Source organism: Pristiophorus japonicus, chromosome 28, assembly GCF_044704955.1.
Source record: "Pristiophorus japonicus isolate sPriJap1 chromosome 28, sPriJap1.hap1, whole genome shotgun sequence".
Classification (NCBI taxonomy): Eukaryota; Metazoa; Chordata; class Chondrichthyes; family Pristiophoridae; genus Pristiophorus; species Pristiophorus japonicus.
The window spans coordinates 17202641-17223851 of record NC_092004.1 but is presented as its reverse complement, the minus strand read 5'-3'; the positions used below and the strand labels follow the sequence as shown (position 1 = coordinate 17223851).

At 44.9% G+C, this 21211-nt stretch overlaps 15 non-coding genes across 15 annotated transcripts; all 15 read left to right on the top strand.

The window, feature by feature from the left end:
- Positions 1 to 2082: 2082 nt before the first annotated feature.
- Positions 2083 to 2155, top strand: trnaf-gaa (transfer RNA phenylalanine (anticodon GAA)). Its single transcript has one exon. It is a non-coding gene; the product is annotated as a tRNA-Phe (tRNA).
- A 2221-nt stretch (positions 2156 to 4376) lies between these two features.
- On the top strand, positions 4377 to 4449 carry trnaf-gaa (transfer RNA phenylalanine (anticodon GAA)). Its single transcript has one exon. It is a non-coding gene; the product is annotated as a tRNA-Phe (tRNA).
- A 916-nt stretch (positions 4450 to 5365) lies between these two features.
- Positions 5366 to 5437, top strand: trnae-cuc (transfer RNA glutamic acid (anticodon CUC)). The gene has a single exon. It is a non-coding gene; the product is annotated as a tRNA-Glu (tRNA).
- Positions 5438 to 6670: 1233 nt separating this feature from the next.
- trnaf-gaa (transfer RNA phenylalanine (anticodon GAA)) lies at positions 6671 to 6743 on the top strand. Its single transcript has one exon. It is a non-coding gene; the product is annotated as a tRNA-Phe (tRNA).
- A 2208-nt stretch (positions 6744 to 8951) lies between these two features.
- On the top strand, positions 8952 to 9024 carry trnaf-gaa (transfer RNA phenylalanine (anticodon GAA)). The gene has a single exon. It is a non-coding gene; the product is annotated as a tRNA-Phe (tRNA).
- A 918-nt stretch (positions 9025 to 9942) lies between these two features.
- On the top strand, positions 9943 to 10014 carry trnae-cuc (transfer RNA glutamic acid (anticodon CUC)). The gene has a single exon. It is a non-coding gene; the product is annotated as a tRNA-Glu (tRNA).
- Positions 10015 to 11247: 1233 nt separating this feature from the next.
- trnaf-gaa (transfer RNA phenylalanine (anticodon GAA)) lies at positions 11248 to 11320 on the top strand. The gene has a single exon. It is a non-coding gene; the product is annotated as a tRNA-Phe (tRNA).
- A 916-nt stretch (positions 11321 to 12236) lies between these two features.
- trnae-cuc (transfer RNA glutamic acid (anticodon CUC)) lies at positions 12237 to 12308 on the top strand. Its single transcript has one exon. It is a non-coding gene; the product is annotated as a tRNA-Glu (tRNA).
- A 1233-nt stretch (positions 12309 to 13541) lies between these two features.
- Positions 13542 to 13614, top strand: trnaf-gaa (transfer RNA phenylalanine (anticodon GAA)). Its single transcript has one exon. It is a non-coding gene; the product is annotated as a tRNA-Phe (tRNA).
- A 916-nt stretch (positions 13615 to 14530) lies between these two features.
- On the top strand, positions 14531 to 14602 carry trnae-cuc (transfer RNA glutamic acid (anticodon CUC)). Its single transcript has one exon. It is a non-coding gene; the product is annotated as a tRNA-Glu (tRNA).
- Positions 14603 to 15835: 1233 nt separating this feature from the next.
- Positions 15836 to 15908, top strand: trnaf-gaa (transfer RNA phenylalanine (anticodon GAA)). Its single transcript has one exon. It is a non-coding gene; the product is annotated as a tRNA-Phe (tRNA).
- A 916-nt stretch (positions 15909 to 16824) lies between these two features.
- On the top strand, positions 16825 to 16896 carry trnae-cuc (transfer RNA glutamic acid (anticodon CUC)). The gene has a single exon. It is a non-coding gene; the product is annotated as a tRNA-Glu (tRNA).
- Positions 16897 to 18129: 1233 nt separating this feature from the next.
- On the top strand, positions 18130 to 18202 carry trnaf-gaa (transfer RNA phenylalanine (anticodon GAA)). Its single transcript has one exon. It is a non-coding gene; the product is annotated as a tRNA-Phe (tRNA).
- A 916-nt stretch (positions 18203 to 19118) lies between these two features.
- On the top strand, positions 19119 to 19190 carry trnae-cuc (transfer RNA glutamic acid (anticodon CUC)). The gene has a single exon. It is a non-coding gene; the product is annotated as a tRNA-Glu (tRNA).
- A 1233-nt stretch (positions 19191 to 20423) lies between these two features.
- Positions 20424 to 20496, top strand: trnaf-gaa (transfer RNA phenylalanine (anticodon GAA)). Its single transcript has one exon. It is a non-coding gene; the product is annotated as a tRNA-Phe (tRNA).
- Positions 20497 to 21211: the final 715 nt, after the last annotated feature.

Here is a 21211-nt window from a genome sequence, read left to right as displayed (position 1 = left end):
TTCTGTTACTTTCTAGTTATACTCTGCCCAGTTTTGTATATGAAGAGTGAACAATGTTTAAGCGATGCGATGTGTTCAATTCTTATGCAGTAAATCTATCACCCAGTGTGTGCCGGATACAAAATCATCTCAGGCTGGGCTTTCACGGAGCCCTAGGGCATGTTGTTGCCGTTTAAATCGGTCGTTTAGGGCGTGGTATTAATAAAGCCAAGAGCGCGGGCCCGATCCCCGTATGGGCCATCGCAATTTTTCATAATATTTATTCGGTTTTTAGTAACATTTACAATCAAATCTTCATAACGAAACAAATCCACACGCAATCCCAAGGGATGGGAATTATTTGGAATAACAGCCATTGCTTCTTTGCCGACGGTGTGCAGAGCACAACTTTCTGTTCATAACGTGTTTCTTGCTTTGCTGATAACCGATGAACTGGAGACCAGTTCCCGGCAATGGTCAAAAGCAGAACAGACAGACAGAACGGTTCTGTCGCCCTTGATGGGCAAAAGGCTTCAGTTCAGGACAAAAACACCAAATGAAATGTGCACACGGTACCGAGAGTGAAAATTCCCGGAAAAAGGAGAGAATGAAATGGATTTCAGTGGATGCCTAGCCGCACTTAACGCTGTGATTGCGCGGACATGTCTTTGGTGTTCTCCACAAAAACTGCTTTTTGCTGCGAACAGTTTTCCCTGGCGCGAATGTGATGAAAATTTCGAAAAAGCAAGGAGGAAAGACTAGGTTGGTCTGTTTGCTGGCACAGACGTTTGCTGCAGCTTCCCTGGTGGTCTAGTGGTTAGGATTCGGCGCTCTCACCGCCGCGGCCCGGGTTCGATTTTCGTTCAGGGAACATTGTATTTGCGTTGCTTCGAAATGCAATGCTGCTCCTGAACAAGCTTGCAGCTCACCTTGCTGTTGTTGCCCCAATCATCAGCAGCGCGTCGTGATACAACAGACACTTCTGTTTTAAAGTCTGCACTAAATGACAAGATCTCGCTCAACAAGTGGAACTACAATTGCTGAAAGACAACGTAAATTTTGCCAATCATGGCTTTCTTTAGTCTTCCAGGTACCTATTTGCGCCACATCACTCGAGCTTATCATCAATCAAAGCATTGCCACTGTGGAAATATTCAGCATTTTAAACTTCGCAAAGTGTGCAAGACTGGAATCAGGGAATGCCTGGACCATGGGGACCGATAACGTATCCTTGAGCATTCATTTGGCCTGGGCCCCTTCTATATTGCACATTGGCTCACTGCGTGTCAATGTTTCGCGTTCACAGGCGATTTGCAAGATCTGAATTTCCCGGCAGAGAATTCATGGAGTTTTTCATCAAACCGAGATTCACCATCACTAACGTTAAATCTCTCCTTGATTCGCGACTCTTATCTCTCTTCATCATATCACTGCTAAGTACTGAACCTGCTTTAATTTCACCTTGGCTCGGGGTCAGTGCGGCTCAATAGGACTTCGGCCCGTCTCCTTTTGACAACCCATCAGTGCCGAGAACAGAACGGGGAATTTTACTGACATGTTATGTTCTGAATCAGTTATAAACTCTCCAGTATATTTCACTGTGTCTTCAACACTGTGAGATCTAGCCTGGTGTGCAATCTTTGTGTCTTTATGAAGACTTCAGCAGAACATTAAATGTACATATGGAACTACAATTGCTGATTGACACTGTACGGTTTGCCAACATTTAAGTGCAGTGTGAGAACAATCACAATTATCATTATTCTTCCATGTACGTTCTTGCGCGGCATCACCCTAACAAACCGAGCTGATCACAGCCCGGCTATCAGTCAATTCATTGCCAGTGCGGAAAAATGCACATTTTCAAGTTAGCAACGTGCACAACCCGGAATCAGAGAGTGCCTGGATCGTGGGCAGTGATAAATTAACATGAGCATAAAGATTTTCAATATCATTATACATTACATGAACACATCCCGAGCTCCGAGATGTGTTTGAGAGCCATTGCCCCGAAATGAGGACTGAGTGTGCGGGGCTATTCCTACCGGGGTTTAAGTTTTCTTTCAAAAAGGTGCGAGAAAGGTTTGCTGCGTTTTCTGTCGGGCCGAAATAGCTCAGTTGGGAGAGCGTTAGACTGAAGATCTAAAGGTCCCTGGTTCAATCCCGGGTTTGGGCAATATCTCGTGATTTTGCGTTTCCTTCATTTTCAGGGGAGAAGCTGGTTTGAAATCGAGACAGTGCTTGAGGGATGGGCTGTTCAGCGGTTGCGTGATACTAATTTTCGACATGACTTTTTTTAGATTCAGCGCTCTTTTTCTGTTACTTTCTAGTTATACTCTGCCCAGTTTTGTATATGAAGAGTGAACAATGTTTAAGCGATGCGATGTGTTCAATTCTTATGCAGTAAATCTATCACCCAGTGTGTGCCGGATACAAAATCATCTCAGGCTGGGCTTTCACGGAGCCCTAGGGCATTTTGTTGCCGTTTAAATCGGTCGTTTAGGGCGTGGTATTAATAAAGCCAAGAGCGCGGGCCCGATCCCCGTATGGGCCATCGCAATTTTTCATAATATTTATTCGGTTTTTAGTAACATTTACAATCAAATCTTCATAACGAAACAAATCCACACGCAATCCCAAGGGATGGGACTTATTTGGAATAACAGCCATTGCTTCTTTGCCGACGGTGTGCAGAGCACAACTTTCTGTTCATAACGTGTTTCTTGCTTTGCTGATAACCGATGAACTGGAGACCAGTTCCCGGCAATGGTCAAAAGCAGAACAGACAGACAGAACGGTTCTGTCGCCCTTGATGGGCAAAAGGCTTCAGTTCAGGACAAAAACACCAAATGAAATGTGCACACGGTACCGAGAGTGAAAATTCCCGGAAAAAGGAGAGAATGAAATGGATTTCAGTGGATGCCTAGCCGCACTTAACGCTGTGATTGCGCGGACATGTCTTTGGTGTTCTCCACAAAAACTGCTTTTTGCTGCGAACAGTTTTCCCTGGCGCGAATGTGATGAAAATTTCGAAAAAGCAAGGAGGAAAGACTAGGTTGGTCTGTTTGCTGGCACAGACGTTTGCTGCAGCTTCCCTGGTGGTCTAGTGGTTAGGATTCGGCGCTCTCACCGCCGCGGCCTGGGTTCGATTCTCGTTCAGGGAACATTGTATTTGCGTTGCTTCGAAATGCAATGCTGCTCCTGAACAAGCTTGCAGCTCACCTTGCTGTTGTTGCCCCAATCATCAGCAGCGCGTCGTGATACAACAGACACTTCTGTTTTAAAGTCTGCACTAAATGACAAGATCTCGCTCAACAAGTGGAACTACAATTGCTGAAAGACAACGTAAATTTTGCCAATCATGGCTTTCTTTAGTCTTCCAGGTACCTATTTGCGCCACATCACTCGAGCTTATCATCAATCAAAGCATTGCCACTGTGGAAATATTCAGCATTTTAAACTTCGCAAAGTGTGCAAGACTGGAATCAGGGAATGCCTGGACCATGGGGACCGATAACGTATCCTTGAGCATTCATTTGGCCTGGGCCCCTTCTATATTGCATATTGGCTCACTGCGTGTCAATGTTTCGCGTTCACAGGCGATTTGCAAGATCTGAATTTCCCGGCAGAGAATTCATGGAGTTTTTCATCAAACCGAGATTCACCATCACTAACGTTAAATCTCTCCTTGATTCGCGACTCTTATCTCTCTTCATCATATCACTGCTAAGTACTGAACCTGCTTTAATTTCACCTTGGCTCGGGGTCAGTGCGGCTCAATAGGACTTCGGCCCGTCTCCTTTTCACAACCCATCAGTGCCGAGAACAGAACGGGGAATTTTACTGACATGTTATGTTCTGAATCAGTTATAAACTCTCCAGTATATTTCACTGTGTCTTCAACACTGTGAGATCTAGCCTGGTGTGCAATCTTTGTGTCTTTATGAAGACTTCAGCAGAACATTAAATGTACATATGGAACTACAATTGCTGATTGACACTGTACGGTTTGCCAACATTTAAGTGCAGTGTGAGAACAATCACAATTATCATTATTCTTCCATGTACGTTCTTGCGCGGCATCACCCGAACAAACCGAGCTGATCACAGCCCGGCTATCAGTCAATTCATTGCCAGTGCGGAAAAATGCACATTTTCAAGTTAGCAACGTGCACAATCCCGGAATCAGAGAGTGCCTGGATCGTGGGCAGTGATAAATTAACATGAGCATAAAGATTTTCAATATCATTATACATTACATGAACACATCCCGAGCTCCGAGATGTGTTTGAGAGCCATTGCCCCGAAATGAGGACTGAGTGTGCGGGGCTATTCCTACCGGGGTTTAAGTTTTCTTTCAAAAAGGTGCGAGAAAGGTTTGCTGCGTTTTCTGTCGGGCCGAAATAGCTCAGTTGGGAGAGCGTTAGACTGAAGATCTAAAGGTCCCTGGTTCAATCCCGGGTTTCGGCAATATCTGGTGATTTTGCGTTTCCTTCATTTTCAGGGGAGAAGCTGGTTTGATATCGAGACAGTGCTTGAGGGATGGGCTGTTCAGCGGTTGCGTGATACTAATTTTCGACATGACTTTTTTTAGATTCAGCGCTCTTTTTCTGTTACTTTCTAGTTATACTCTGCCCAGTTTTGTATATGAAGAGTGAACAATGTTTAAGCGATGCGATGTGTTCAATTCTTATGCAGTAAATCTATCACCCAGTGTGTGCCGGATACAAAATCATCTCAGGCTGGGCTTTCACGGAGCCCTAGGGCATGTTGTTGCCGTTTAAATCGGTCGTTTAGGGCGTGGTATTAATAAAGCCAAGAGCGCGGGCCCGATCCCCGTATGGGCCATCGCAATTTTTCATAATATTTATTCGGTTTTTAGTAACATTTACAATCAAATCTTCATAACGAAACAAATCCACACGCAATCCCAAGGGATGGGAATTATTTGGAATAACAGCCATTGCTTCTTTGCCGACGGTGTGCAGAGCACAACTTTCTGTTCATAACGTGTTTCTTGCTTTGCTGATAACCGATGAACTGGAGACCAGTTCCCGGCAATGGTCAAAAGCAGAACAGACAGACAGAACGGTTCTGTCGCCCTTGATGGGCAAAAGGCTTCAGTTCAGGACAAAAACACCAAATGAAATGTGCACACGGTACCGAGAGTGAAAATTCCCGGAAAAAGGAGAGAATAAAATGGATTTCAGTGGATGCCTAGCCGCACTTAACGCTGTGATTGCGCGGACATGTCTTTGGTGTTCTCCACAAAAACTGCTTTTTGCTGCGAACAGTTTTCCCTGGCGCGAATGTGATGAAAATTTCGAAAAAGCAAGGAGGAAAGACTGGGTTGGTCTGTTTGCTGGCACAGACGTTTGCTGCAGCTTCCCTGGTGGTCTAGTGGTTAGGATTCGGCGCTCTCACCGCCGCGGCCCGGGTTCGATTCCCGGTCAGGGAACATTGTATTTGCGTTGCTTCGAAATGCAATGCTGCTCCTGAACAAGCTTGCAGCTCACCTTGCTGTTGTTGCCCCAATCATCAGCAGCGCGTCGTGATACAACAGACACTTCTGTTTTAAAGTCTGCACTAAATGACAAGATCTCGCTCAACAAGTGGAACTACAATTGCTGAAAGACAACGTAAATTTTGCCAATCATGGCTTTCTTTAGTCTTCCAGGTACCTATTTGCGCCACATCACTCGAGCTTATCATCAATCAAAGCATTGCCACTGTGGAAATATTCAGCATTTTAAACTTCGCAAAGTGTGCAAGACTGGAATCAGGGAATGCCTGGACCATGGGGACCGATAACGTATCCTTGAGCATTCATTTGGCCTGGGCCCCTTCTATATTGCACATTGGCTCACTGCGTGTCAATGTTTCGCGTTCACAGGCGATTTGCAAGATCTGAATTTCCCGGCAGAGAATTCATGGAGTTTTTCATCAAACCGAGATTCACCATCACTAACGTTAAATCTCTCCTTGATTCGCGACTCTTATCTCTCTTCATCATATCACTGCTAAGTACTGAACCTGCTTTAATTTCACCTTGGCTCGGGGTCAGTGCGGCTCAATAGGACTTCGGCCCGTCTCCTTTTCACAACCCATCAGTGCCGAGAACAGAACGGGGAATTTTACTGACATGTTATGTTCTGAATCAGTTATAAACTCTCCAGTATATTTCACTGTGTCTTCAACACTGTGAGATCTAGCCTGGTGTGCAATCTTTGTGTCTTTATGAAGACTTCAGCAGAACATTAAATGTACATATGGAACTACAATTGCTGATTGACACTGTACGGTTTGCCAACATTTAAGTGCAGTGTGAGAACAATCACAATTATCATTATTCTTCCATGTACGTTCTTGCGCGGCATCACCCGAACAAACCGAGCTGATCACAGCCCGGCTATCAGTCAATTCATTGCCAGTGCGGAAAAATGCACATTTTCAAGTTAGCAACGTGCACAATCCCGGAATCAGAGAGTGCCTGGATCGTGGGCAGTGATAAATTAACATGAGCATAAAGATTTTCAATATCATTATACATTACATGAACACATCCCGAGCTCCGAGATGTGTTTGAGAGCCATTGCCCCGAAATGAGGACTGAGTGTGCGGGGCTATTCCTACCGGGGTTTAAGTTTTCTTTCAAAAAGGTGCGAGAAAGGTTTGCTGCGTTTTCTGTCGGGCCGAAATAGCTCAGTTGGGAGAGCGTTAGACTGAAGATCTAAAGGTCCCTGGTTCAATCCCGGGTTTCGGCAATATCTGGTGATTTTGCGTTTCCTTCATTTTCAGGGGAGAAGCTGGTTTGATATCGAGACAGTGCTTGAGGGATGGGCTGTTCAGCGGTTGCGTGATACTAATTTTCGACATGACTTTTTTTAGATTCAGCGCTCTTTTTCTGTTACTTTCTAGTTATACTCTGCCCAGTTTTGTATATGAAGAGTGAACAATGTTTAAGCGATGCGATGTGTTCAATTCTTATGCAGTAAATCTATCACCCAGTGTGTGCCGGATACAAAATCATCTCAGGCTGGGCTTTCACGGAGCCCTAGGGCATGTTGTTGCCGTTTAAATCGGTCGTTTAGGGCGTGGTATTAATAAAGCCAAGAGCGCGGGCCCGATCCCCGTATGGGCCATCGCAATTTTTCATAATATTTATTCGGTTTTTAGTAACATTTACAATCAAATCTTCATAACGAAACAAATCCACACGCAATCCCAAGGGATGGGAATTATTTGGAATAACAGCCATTGCTTCTTTGCCGACGGTGTGCAGAGCACAACTTTCTGTTCATAACGTGTTTCTTGCTTTGCTGATAACCGATGAACTGGAGACCAGTTCCCGGCAATGGTCAAAAGCAGAACAGACAGACAGAACGGTTCTGTCGCCCTTGATGGGCAAAAGGCTTCAGTTCGGGACAAAAACACCAAATGAAATGTGCACACGGTACCGAGAGTGAAAATTCCCGGAAAAAGGAGAGAATAAAATGGATTTCAGTGGATGCCTAGCCGCACTTAACGCTGTGATTGCGCGGACATGTCTTTGGTGTTCTCCACAAAAACTGCTTTTTGCTGCGAACAGTTTTCCCTGGCGCGAATGTGATGAAAATTTCGAAAAAGCAAGGAGGAAAGACTGGGTTGGTCTGTTTGCTGGCACAGACGTTTGCTGCAGCTTCCCTGGTGGTCTAGTGGTTAGGATTCGGCGCTCTCACCGCCGCGGCCCGGGTTCGATTCTCGTTCAGAGAACATTGTATTTGCGTTGCTTCGAAATGCAATGCTGCTCCTAAACAAGCTTGCAGCTCACCTTGCTGTTGTTGCCCCAATCATCAGCAGCGCGTCGTGATACAACAGACACTTCTGTTTTAAAGTCTGCACTAAATGACAAGATCTCGCTCAACAAGTGGAACTACAATTGCTGAAAGACAACGTAAATTTTGCCAATCATGGCTTTCTTTAGTCTTCCAGGTACCTATTTGCGCCACATCACTCGAGCTTATCATCAATCAAAGCATTGCCACTGTGGAAATATTCAGCATTTTAAACTTCGCAAAGTGTGCAAGACTGGAATCAGGGAATGCCTGGACCATGGGGACCGATAACGTATCCTTGAGCATTCATTTGGCCTGGGCCCCTTCTATATTGCACATTGGCTCACTGCGTGTCAATGTTTCGCGTTCACAGGCGATTTGCAAGATCTGAATTTCCCGGCAGAGAATTCATGGAGTTTTTCATCAAACCGAGATTCACCATCACTAACGTTGATTCGTGACTCTTATCTCTCTTCATCATATCACTGCTAAGGACTGAACCTGCTTTAATTTCACCTTGGCTCGGGGTCAGTGCGGCTCAATAGGACTTCGGCCCGTCTCCTTTTCACAACCCATCAGTGCCGAGAACAGAACGGGGAATTTTACTGACATGTTATGTTCTGAATCAGTAATAAACTCTCCAGTATATTTCACTGTGTCTTCAACACTGTGAGATCTAGCCTGGTGTGCAATCTTTGTGTCTTTATGAACACTTCAGCAGAACATTAAATGTACATATGGAACTACAATTGCTGATTGACACTGTACGGTTTGCCAACATTTAAGTGCAGTGTGAGAACAATCACAATGATCATTATTCTTCCATGTACGTTCTTGCGCGGCATCACCCTAACAAACCGAGCTGATCCAGCCCTGATATCAGTCAATTCATTGCCAGTGCGGAAAAATGCACATTTTCAAGTTAGCAACGTGCACAATCCCGGAGTCAGAGAGTGCCTGGATCGTGGGCAGTGATAAATTAACATGAGCATAAAGATTTTCAATATCATTATACATTACATGAACACATCCCGAGCTCCGAGATGTGTTTGCGAGCCATTGCCCCGAAATGAGGACTGAGTGTGAGGGGCTATTCCTGCCGGGGTTTAAGTTTTCTTTCAAAAAGGTGCGAGAAAGTTTTGCTGCGTTTTCTGTCGGGCCGAAATAGCTCAGTTGGGAGAGCGTTAGACTGAAGATCTAAAGGTCCCTGGTTCAATCCCGGGTTTCGGCAATATCTGGTGATTTTGCGTTTCCTTCATTTTCAGGGGAGAAGCTGGTTTGATATCGAGACAGTGCTTGAGGGATGGGCTGTTCAGCGGTGGCGTGATACTAATTTTGGACATGACTTTTTTTTTAGATTCTGCGCTCTTTTTCTGTTACTTTCTATTTATACTCTGCCCAGTTTTGTATATGAAGAGTGAACAATGTTTAAGCGATGCGATGTGTTCAATTTTTATGCAGTAACTCTATCACCCAGTGTGTGCCGGATACAAAATCATCTCAGGCTGGGCTTTCACGCAGCCCTCGGGCATTTTGTTGCCGTTTAAATCGGTCGTTTAGGGCGTGGTATTAATAAAGCCAAGAGCGCGGGCCCGATCCCCGTATGGGCCATCGCAATTTTTCATAATTTTTATTCGGTTTTTAGTAACATTTACAATCAAATCTTCATAACGAAACAAATCCACACGCAATCCCAAGGGATGGGAATTATTTGGAATAACAGCCATTGCTTCTTTGCCGACGGTGTGCAGAGCACAACTTTCTGTTCATAACGTGTTTCTTGCTTTGCTGATAACCGATGAACTGGAGACCAGTTCCCGGCAATGGTCAAAAGCAGAACAGAAAGACAGAACGGTTCTGTCGCCCTTGATGGGCAAAAGGCTTCAGTTCAGGACAAAAACACCAAATGAAATGTTCACACGGTACCGAGAGTGAAAATTCCCGGAAAAAGGAGAGAATGAAATGGATTTCAGTGGATGCCTAGCCGCACTTAACGCTTTGATTGCGCGGACATGTCTTTGGTGTTCTCCACAAAAACTGCTTTTTGCTGCGAACAGTTTTCCCTGGCGCGAATGTGATGAAAATTTCGAAAAAGCAAGGAGGAAAGACTGGGTTGGTCTGTTTGCTGGCACAGACGTTTGCTGCAGCTTCCCTGGTGGTCTAGTTGTTAGGATTCGGCGCTCTCACCGCCGCGGCCCGGGTTCGATTCCCGGTCAGGGAACATTGTATTTGCGTTGCTTCGAAATGCAATGCTGCTCCTGAACAAGCTTGCAGCTCACCTTGCTGTTGTTGCCCCAATCATCAGCAGCGCGTCGTGATACAACAGACACTTCTGTTTTAAAGTCTGCACTAAATGACAAGATCTCGCTCAACAAGTGGAACTACAATTGCTGAAAGACAACGTAAATTTTGCCAATCATGGCTTTCTTTAGTCTTCCAGGTACCTATTTGCGCCACATCACTCGAGCTTATCATCAATCAAAGCATTGCCACTGTGGAAATATTCAGCATTTTAAACTTCGCAAAGTGTGCAAGACTGGAATCAGGGAATGCCTGGACCATGGGGACCGATAACGTATCCTTGAGCATTCATTTGGCCTGGGCCCCTTCTATATTGCACATTGGCTCACTGCGTGTCAATGTTTCGCGTTCACAGGCGATTTGCAAGATCTGAATTTCCCGGCAGAGAATTCATGGAGTTTTTCATCAAACCGAGATTCACCATCACTAACGTTAAATCTCTCCTTGATTCGCGACTCTTATCTCTCTTCATCATATCACTGCTAAGTACTGAACCTGCTTTAATTTCACCTTGGCTCGGGGTCAGTGCGGCTCAATAGGACTTCGGCCCGTCTCCTTTTCACAACCCATCAGTGCCGAGAACAGAACGGGGAATTTTACTGACATGTTATGTTCTGAATCAGTTATAAACTCTCCAGTATATTTCACTGTATCTTCAACACTGTGAGATCTAGCCTGGTGTGCAATCTTTGTGTCTTTATGAAGACTTCAGCAGAACATTAAATGTACATATGGAACTACAATTGCTGATTGACACTGTACGGTTTGCCAACATTTAAGTGCAGTGTGAGAACAATCACAATTATCATTATTCTTCCATGTACGTTCTTGCGCGGCATCACCCTAACAAACCGAGCTGATCACAGCCCGGCTATCAGTCAATTCATTGCCAGTGCGGAAAAATGCACATTTTCAAGTTAGCAACGTGCACAATCCCGGAATCAGAGAGTGCCTGGATCGTGGGCAGTGATAAATTAACATGAGCATAAAGATTTTCAATATCATTATACATTACATGAACACATCCCGAGCTCCGAGATGTGTTTGAGAGCCATTGCCCCGAAATGAGGACTGAGTGTGCGGGGCTATTCCTACCGGGGTTTAAGTTTTCTTTCAAAAAGGTGCGAGAAAGGTTTGCTGCGTTTTCTGTCGGGCCGAAATAGCTCAGTTGGGAGAGCGTTAGACTGAAGATCTAAAGGTCCCTGGTTCAATCCCGGGTTTCGGCAATATCTGGTGATTTTGCGTTTCCTTCATTTTCAGGGGAGAAGCTGGTTTGATATCGAGACAGTGCTTGAGGGATGGGCTGTTCAGCGGTTGCGTGATACTAATTTTCGACATGACTTTTTTTAGATTCAGCGCTCTTTTTCTGTTACTTTCTAGTTATACTCTGCCCAGTTTTGTATATGAAGAGTGAACAATGTTTAAGCGATGCGATGTCTTCAATTCTTATGCAGTAAATCTATCACCCAGTGTGTGCCGGATACAAAATCATCTCAGGCTGGGCTTTCACGGAGCCCTAGGGCATTTTGTTGCCGTTTAAATCGGTCGTTTAGGGCGTGGTATTAATAAAGCCAAGAGCGCGGGCCCGATCCCCGTATGGGCCATCGCAATTTTTCATAATATTTATTCGGTTTTTAGTAACATTTACAATCAAATCTTCATAACGAAACAAATCCACACGCAATCCCAAGGGATGGGAATTATTTGGAATAACAGCCATTGCTTCTTTGCCGACGGTGTGCAGAGCACAACTTTCTGTTCATAACGTGTTTCTTGCTTTGCTGATAACCGATGAACTGGAGACCAGTTCCCGGCAATGGTCAAAAGCAGAACAGACAGACAGAACGGTTCTGTCGCCCTTGATGGGCAAAAGGCTTCAGTTCAGGACAAAAACACCAAATGAAATGTGCACACGGTACCGAGAGTGAAAACTCCCGGAAAAAGGAGAGAATGAAATGGATTTCAGTGGATGCCTAGCCGCACTTAACGCTGTGATTGCGCGGACATGTCTTTGGTGTTCTCCACAAAAACTGCTTTTTGCTGCGAACAGTTTTCCCTGGCGCGAATGTGATGAAAATTTCGAAAAAGCAAGGAGGAAAGACTAGGTTGGTCTGTTTGCTGGCACAGACGTTTGCAGCAGCTTCCCTGGTGGTCTAGTGGTTAGGATTCGGCGCTCTCACCGCCGCGGCCCGGGTTCGATTCTCGTTCAGGGAACATTGTATTTGCGTTGCTTCGAAATGCAATGCTGCTCCTGAACAAGCTTGCAGCTCACCTTGCTGTTGTTGCCCCAATCATCAGCAGCGCGTCGTGATACAACAGACACTTCTGTTTTAAAGTCTGCACTAAATGACAAGATCTCGCTCAACAAGTGGAACTACAATTGCTGAAAGACAACGTAAATTTTGCCAATCATGGCTTTCTTTAGTCTTCCAGGTACCTATTTGCGCCACATCACTCGAGCTTATCATCAATCAAAGCATTGCCACTGTGGAAATATTCAGCATTTTAAACTTCGCAAAGTGTGCAAGACTGGAATCAGGGAATGCCTGGACCATGGGGACCGATAACGTATCCTTGAGCATTCATTTGGCCTGGGCCCCTTCTATATTGCACATTGGCTCACTGCGTGTCAATGTTTCGCGTTCACAGGCGATTTGCAAGATCTGAATTTCCCGGCAGAGAATTCATGGAGTTTTTCATCAAACCGAGATTCACCATCACTAACGTTAAATCTCTCCTTGATTCGCGACTCTTATCTCTCTTCATCATATCACTGCTAAGTACTGAACCTGCTTTAATTTCACCTTGGCTCGGGGTCAGTGCGGCTCAATAGGACTTCGGCCCGTCTCCTTTTCACAACCCATCAGTGCCGAGAACAGAACGGGGAATTTTACTGACATGTTATGTTCTGAATCAGTTATAAACTCTCCAGTATATTTCACTGTATCTTCAACACTGTGAGATCTAGCCTGGTGTGCAATCTTTGTGTCTTTATGAAGACTTCAGCAGAACATTAAATGTACATATGGAACTACAATTGCTGATTGACACTGTACGGTTTGCCAACATTTAAGTGCAGTGTGAGAACAATCACAATTATCATTATTCTTCCATGTACGTTCTTGCGCGGCATCACCCTAACAAACCGAGCTGATCACAGCCCGGCTATCAGTCAATTCATTGCCAGTGCGGAAAAATGCACATTTTCAAGTTAGCAACGTGCACAATCCCGGAATCAGAGAGTGCCTGGATCGTGGGCAGTGATAAATTAACATGAGCATAAAGATTTTCAATATCATTATACATTACATGAACACATCCCGAGCTCCGAGATGTGTTTGAGAGCCATTGCCCCGAAATGAGGACTGAGTGTGCGGGGCTATTCCTACCGGGGTTTAAGTTTTCTTTCAAAAAGGTGCGAGAAAGGTTTGCTGCGTTTTCTGTCGGGCCGAAATAGCTCAGTTGGGAGAGCGTTAGACTGAAGATCTAAAGGTCCCTGGTTCAATCCCGGGTTTCGGCAATATCTGGTGATTTTGCGTTTCCTTCATTTTCAGGGGAGAAGCTGGTTTGATATCGAGACAGTGCTTGAGGGATGGGCTGTTCAGCGGTTGCGTGATACTAATTTTCGACATGACTTTTTTTAGATTCAGCGCTCTTTTTCTGTTACTTTCTAGTTATACTCTGCCCAGTTTTGTATATGAAGAGTGAACAATGTTTAAGCGATGCGATGTGTTCAATTCTTATGCAGTAAATCTATCACCCAGTGTGTGCCGGATACAAAATCATCTCAGGCTGGGCTTTCACGGAGCCCTAGGGCATTTTGTTACCGTTTAAATCGGTCGTTTAGGGCGTGGTATTAATAAAGCCAAGAGCGCGGACCCGTTCCCCGTATGGGCCATCGCAATTTTTCATAATATTTATTCGGTTTTTAGTAACATTTACAATCAAATCTTCATAACGAAACAAATCCACACGCAATCCCAAGGGATGGGAATTATTTGGAATAACAGCCATTGCTTCTTTGCCGACGGTGTGCAGAGCACAACTTTCTGTTCATAACGTGTTTCTTGCTTTGCTGATAACCGATGAACTGGAGACCAGTTCCCGGCAATGGTCAAAAGCAGAACAGACAGACAGAACGGTTCTGTCGCCCTTGATGGGCAAAAGGCTTCAGTTCAGGACAAAAACACCAAATGAAATGTGCACACGGTACCGAGAGTGAAAATTCCCGGAAAAAGGAGAGAATGAAATGGATTTCAGTGGATGCCTAGCCGCACTTAACGCTGTGATTGCGCGGACATGTCTTTGGTGTTCTCCACAAAAACTGCTTTTTGCTGCGAACATTTTTCCCTGGCGCGAATGTGATGAAAATTTCGAAAAAGCAAGGAGGAAAGACTGGGTTGGTCTGTTTGCTGGCACAGACGTTTGCTGCAGCTTCCCTGGTGGTCTAGTGGTTAGGATTCGGCGCTCTCACCGCCGCGGCCCGGGTTCGATTCTCGTTCAGGGAACATTGTATTTGCGTTGCTTCGAAATGCAATGCTGCTCCTGAACAAGCTTGCAGCTCACCTTGCTGTTGTTGCCCCAATCATCAGCAGCGCGTCGTGATACAACAGACACTTCTGTTTTAAAGTCTGCACTAAATGACAAGATCTCGCTCAACAAGTGGAACTACAATTGCTGAAAGACAACGTAAATTTTGCCAATCATGGCTTTCTTTAGTCTTCCAGGTACCTATTTGCGCCACATCACTCGAGCTTATCATCAATCAAAGCATTGCCACTGTGGAAATATTCAGCATTTTAAACTTCGCAAAGTGTGCAAGACTGGAATCAGGGAATGCCTGGACCATGGGGACCGATAACGTATCCTTGAGCATTCATTTGGCCTGGGCCCCTTCTATATTGCACATTGGCTCACTGCGTGTCAATGTTTCGCGTTCACAGGCGATTTGCAAGATCTGAATTTCCCGGCAGAGAATTCATGGAGTTTTTCATCAAACCGAGATTCACCATCACTAACGTTAAATCTCTCCTTGATTCGCGACTCTTATCTCTCTTCATCATATCACTGCTAAGTACTGAACCTGCTTTAATTTCACCTTGGCTCGGGGTCAGTGCGGCTCAATAGGACTTCGGCCCGTCTCCTTTTCACAACCCATCAGTGCCGAGAACAGAACGGGGAATTTTACTGACATGTTATGTTCTGAATCAGTTATAAACTCTCCAGTATATTTCACTGTATCTTCAACACTGTGAGATCTAGCCTGGTGTGCAATCTTTGTGTCTTTATGAAGACTTCAGCAGAACATTAAATGTACATATGGAACTACAATTGCTGATTGACACTGTACGGTTTGCCAACATTTAAGTGCAGTGTGAGAACAATCACAATTATCATTATTCTTCCATGTACGTTCTTGCGCGGCATCACCCTAACAAACCGAGCTGATCACAGCCCGGCTATCAGTCAATTCATTGCCAGTGCGGAAAAATGCACATTTTCAAGTTAGCAACGTGCACAATCCCGGAATCAGAGAGTGCCTGGATCGTGGGCAGTGATAAATTAACATGAGCATAAAGATTTTCAATATCATTATACATTACATGAACACATCCCGAGCTCCGAGATGTGTTTGAGAGCCATTGCCCCGAAATGAGGACTGAGTGTGCGGGGCTATTCCTACCGGGGTTTAAGTTTTCTTTCAAAAAGGTGCGAGAAAGGTTTGCTGCGTTTTCTGTCGGGCCGAAATAGCTCAGTTGGGAGAGCGTTAGACTGAAGATCTAAAGGTCCCTGGTTCAATCCCGGGTTTCGGCAATATCTGGTGATTTTGCGTTTCCTTCATTTTCAGGGGAGAAGCTGGTTTGATATCGAGACAGTGCTTGAGGGATGGGCTGTTCAGCGGTTGCGTGATACTAATTTTCGACATGACTTTTTTTAGATTCAGCGCTCTTTTTCTGTTACTTTCTAGTTATACTCTGCCCAGTTTTGTATATGAAGAGTGAACAATGTTTAAGCGATGCGATGTGTTCAATTCTTATGCAGTAAATCTATCACCCAGTGTGTGCCGGATACAAAATCATCTCAGGCTGGGCTTTCACGGAGCCCGAGGGCATTTTGTTACCGTTTAAATCGGTCGTTTAGGGCGTGGTATTAATAAAGCCAAGAGCGCGGACCCGTTCCCCGTATGGGCCATCGCAATTTTTCATAATATTTATTCGGTTTTTAGTAACATTTACAATCAAATCTTCATAACGAAACAAATCCACACGCAATCCCAAGGGATGGGAATTATTTGGAATAACAGCCATTGCTTCTTTGCCGACGGTGTGCAGAGCACAACTTTCTGTTCATAACGTGTTTCTTGCTTTGCTGATAACCGATGAACTGGAGACCAGTTCCCGGCAATGGTCAAAAGCAGAACAGACAGACAGAACGGTTCTGTCGCCCTTGATGGGCAAAAGGCTTCAGTTCAGGACAAAAACACCAAATGAAATGTGCACACGGTACCGAGAGTGAAAATTCCCGGAAAAAGGAGAGAATGAAATGGATTACAGTGGATGCCTAGCCGCACTTAACGCTGTGATTGCGCGGACATGTCTTTGGTGTTCTCCACAAAAACTGCTTTTTGCTGCGAACAGTTTACCCTGGCGCGAATGTGATGAAAATTTCGAAAAAGCAAGGAGGAAAGACTGGGTTGGTCTGTTTGCTGGCACAGACGTTTGCTGCAGCTTCCCTGGTGGTCTAGTGGTTAGGATTCGGCGCTCTCACCGCCGCGGCCCGGGTTCGATTCTCGTTCAGGGAACATTGTATTTGCGTTGCTTCGAAATGCAATGCTGCTCCTGAACAAGCTTGCAGCTCACCTTGCTGTTGTTGCCCCAATCATCAGCAGCGCGTCGTGATACAACAGACACTTCTGTTTTAAAGTCTGCACTAAATGACAAGATCTCGCTCAACAAGTGGAACTACAATTGCTGAAAGACAACGTAAATTTTGCCAATCATGGCTTTCTTTAGTCTTCCAGGTACCTATTTGCGCCACATCACTCGAGCTTATCATCAATCAAAGCATTGCCACTGTGGAAATATTCAGCATTTTAAACTTCGCAAAGTGTGCAAGACTGGAATCAGGGAATGCCTGGACCATGGGGACCGATAACGTATCCTTGAGCATTCATTTGGACTGGGCCCCTTCTATATTGCACATTGGCTCACTGCGTGTCAATGTTTCGCGTTCACAGGCGATTTGCAAGATCTGAATTTCCCGGCAGAGAATTCATGGAGTTTTTCATCAAACCGAGATTCACCATCACTAACGTTAAATCTCTCCTTGATTCGCGACTCTTATCTCTCTTCATCATATCACTGCTAAGTACTGAACCTGCTTTAATTTCACCTTGGCTCGGGGTCAGTGCGGCTCAATAGGACTTCGGCCCGTCTCCTTTTCACAACCCATCAGTGCCGAGAACAGAACGGGGAATTTTACTGACATGTTATGTTCTGAATCAGTTATAAACTCTCCAGTATATTTCACTGTGTCTTCAACACTGTGAGATCTAGCCTGGTGTGCAATCTTTGTGTCTTTATGAACACTTCAGCAGAACATTAAATGTACATATGGAACTACAATTGCTGATTGACACTGTACGGTTTGCCAACATTTAAGTGCAGTGTGAGAACAATCACAATGATCATTATTCTTCCATGTACCTTCTTGCGCGGCATCACCCTAACAAACCGAGCTGATCACAGCCCGGCTATCAGTCAATTCATTGCCAGTGCGGAAAAATGCACATTTTCAAGTTAGCAACGTGCACAATCCCGGAATCAGAGAGTGCCTGGATCGTGGGCAGTGATAAATTAACATGAGCATAAAGATTTTCAATATCATTATACATTACATGAACACATCCCGAGCTCCGAGATGTGTTTGCGAGCCATTGCCCCGAAATGAGGACTGAGTGTGCGGGGCTATTCCGACCGGGGTTTAAGTTTTCTTTCAAAAAGGTGTGAGAAAGTTTTGCTTCGTTTTCTGTCGGGCCGAAATAGCTCAGTTGGGAGAGCGTTAGACTGAAGATCTAAAGGTCCCTGGTTCAATCCCGGGTTTCGGCAATATCTGGTGATTTTGCGTTTCCTTCATTTTCAGGGGAGAAGCTGGTTTGATATCGAGACAGTGCTTGAGGGATGGGCTGTTCAGCGGTTGCGTGATACTAATTTTCGACATGACTTTTTTTAGATTCAGCGCTCTTTTTCTGTTACTTTCTAGTTATACTCTGCCCAGTTTTGTATATGAAGAATGAACAATGTTTAAGCGATGCGATGTGTTCAATTCTTATGCAGTAACTCTATCACCCAGTGTGTGCCGGATACAAAATCATCTCAGGCTGGGCTTTCACGGAGTCCGAGGGCATTTTGTTGCCGTTTAAATCGGTCGTTTAGGGCGTGGTATTAATAAAGCCAAGAGCGCTGGCCCGATCCCCGTATGGGCCATCGCAATTTTTCATAATTTTTATTCGGTTTTTCGTAACATTTACAATCAAATCTTCATAACGAAACAAATCCACACGCAATCCCAAGGGATGGGACTTATTTGGAATAACAGCCATTGCTTCTTTGCCGACGGTGTGCAGAGCACAACTTTCTGTTCATAACGTGTTTCTTGCTTTGCTGATAACCGATGAACTGGAGACCAGTTCCCGGCAATGGTTAAAAGCAGAACAGACAGACAGAACGGTTCTGTCGCCCTTGATGGGCAAAAGGCTTCAGTTCAGATCAAAAACACCAAATGAAATGTTCACACGGTACCGAGAGTGAAAATTCCCGGAAAAAGGAGAGAATGAAATGGATTTCAGTGGATGCCTAGCCGCACTTAACGCTGTGATTGCGCGGACATGTCTTTGGTGTTCTCCACAAAAACTGCTTTTTGCTGTGAACAGTTTTCCCTGGCGCGAATGTGATGAAAGTTTCGAAAAAGCAAGGAGGAAAGACTGGGTTGGTCTGTTTGCTGGCACAGACGTTTGCAGCAGCTTCCCTGGTGGTCTAGTGGTTAGGATTCGGCGCTCTCACCGCCGCGGCCCGGGTTCGATTCCCGGTCAGGGAACATTGTATTTGCGTTGCTTCGAAATGCAATGCTGCTTTTGAACAAGCTTGCAGCTCACCTTGCTGTTGTTGCCCCAATCATCAGCAGCGCGTCGTGATACAACATACACTTCTGTTTTCAAGTCTGCACCAAATGACAAGATCTCGCTCAACAAGTGGAACTACAATTGCTGAAAGACAACGTAAATGTTGCCAATCATGGCTTTCTTTAGTCTTCCAGGTACCTATTTGCGCCACATCACTCGAGCTTATCATCAATCAAAGCATTGCCACTGTGGAAATATTCAGCATTTTAAACTTCGCAAAGTGTGCAAGACTGGAATCAGGGAATGCCTGGACCATGGGGACCGATAACTTATCCTTGAGCATTCATTTGGCCTGGGCCCCTTCTATATTGCACATTGGCTCACTGCGTGTCAATGTTTACCGTTCACAGGCGATTTGCAAGATCTGAATTTCCCGGCAGAGAATTCATGGAGTTTTTCATCAAACCGAGATTCACCATCACTAACGTTAAATCTCTCCTTGATTCGCGACTCTTATCTCTCTTCATCATATCACTGCTAAGGACTGAACCTGCTTTAATTTCACATTGGCTCGGGGTCAGTGCGGCTCAATAGGACTTCGGCCCGTCTCCTTTTCACAACCCATCAGTGCCGAGAACAGAACGGGGAATTTTACTGACATGTTATGTTCTGAATCAGTTATAAACTCTCCAGTATATTTCACTGTGTCTTCAACACTGTGAGATCTAGCCTGGTGTGCAATCTTTGTGTCTTTATGAACACTTCAGCAGAACATTAAATGTACATATGGAACTACAATTGCTGATTGACACTGTACGGTTTGCCAACATTTAAGTGCAGTGTGAGAACAATCACAATGATCATTATTCTTCCATGTACCTTCTTGCGCGGCATCACCCTAACAAACCGAGCTGATCACAGCCCGGCTATCAGTCAATTCATTGCCAGTGCGGAAAAATGCACATTTTCAAGTTAGCAACGTGCACAATCCCGGAATCAGAGAGTGCCTGGATCGTGGGCAGTGATAAATTAACATGAGCATAAAGATTTTCAATATCATTATACATTACATGAACACATCCCGAGCTCCGAGATGTGTTTGCGAGCCATTGCCCCGAAATGAGGACTGAGTGTGCGGGGCTATTCCGACCGGGGTTTAAGTTTTCTTTCAAAAAGGTGCGAGAAAGTTTTGCTTCGTTTTCTGTCGGGCCGAAATAGCTCAGTTGGGAGAGCGTTAGACTGAAGATCTGAAGGTCCCAGGTTCAATCCCGGGTTTCGGCAATATCTGGTGATTTTGCGTTTCCTTCATTTTCAGGGGAGAAGCTGGTTTGATATCGAGACAGTGCTTGAGGGATGGGCTGTTCAGCGGTTGCGTGATACTAATTTTCGACATGACTTTTTTTAGATTCAGCGCTCTTTTTCTGTTACTTTCTAGTTATACTCTGCCCAGTTTTGTATATGAAGAATGAACAATGTTTAAGCGATGCGATGTGTTCAATTCTTATGCAGTAACTCTATCACCCAGTGTGTGCCGGATACAAAATCATCTCAGGCTGGGCTTTCACGGAGTCCTAGGGCATTTTGTTGCCGTTTAAATCGGTCGTTTAGGGCGTGGTATTAATAAAGCCAAGAACGCGGGCCCGATCCCCGTATGGGCCATCGCAATTTTTCATAATTTTTATTCGGTTTTTAGTAACATTTACAATCAAATCTTCATAACGAAACAAATCCACACGCAATCCCAAGGGATGGGACTTATTTGGAATAACAGCCATTGCTTCTTTGCCGACGGTGTGCAGAGCACAACTTTCTGTTCATAACGTGTTTCTTGCTTTGCTGATAACCGATGAACTGGAGACCAGTTCCCGGCAATGGTAAAAAGCAGAACAGACAGACAGAACGGTTCTGTCGCCCTTGATGGGCAAAAGGCTTCAGTTCAGGACAAAAACACCAAATGAAATGTTCACACGGTACCGAGAGTGAAAATTCCCGGAAA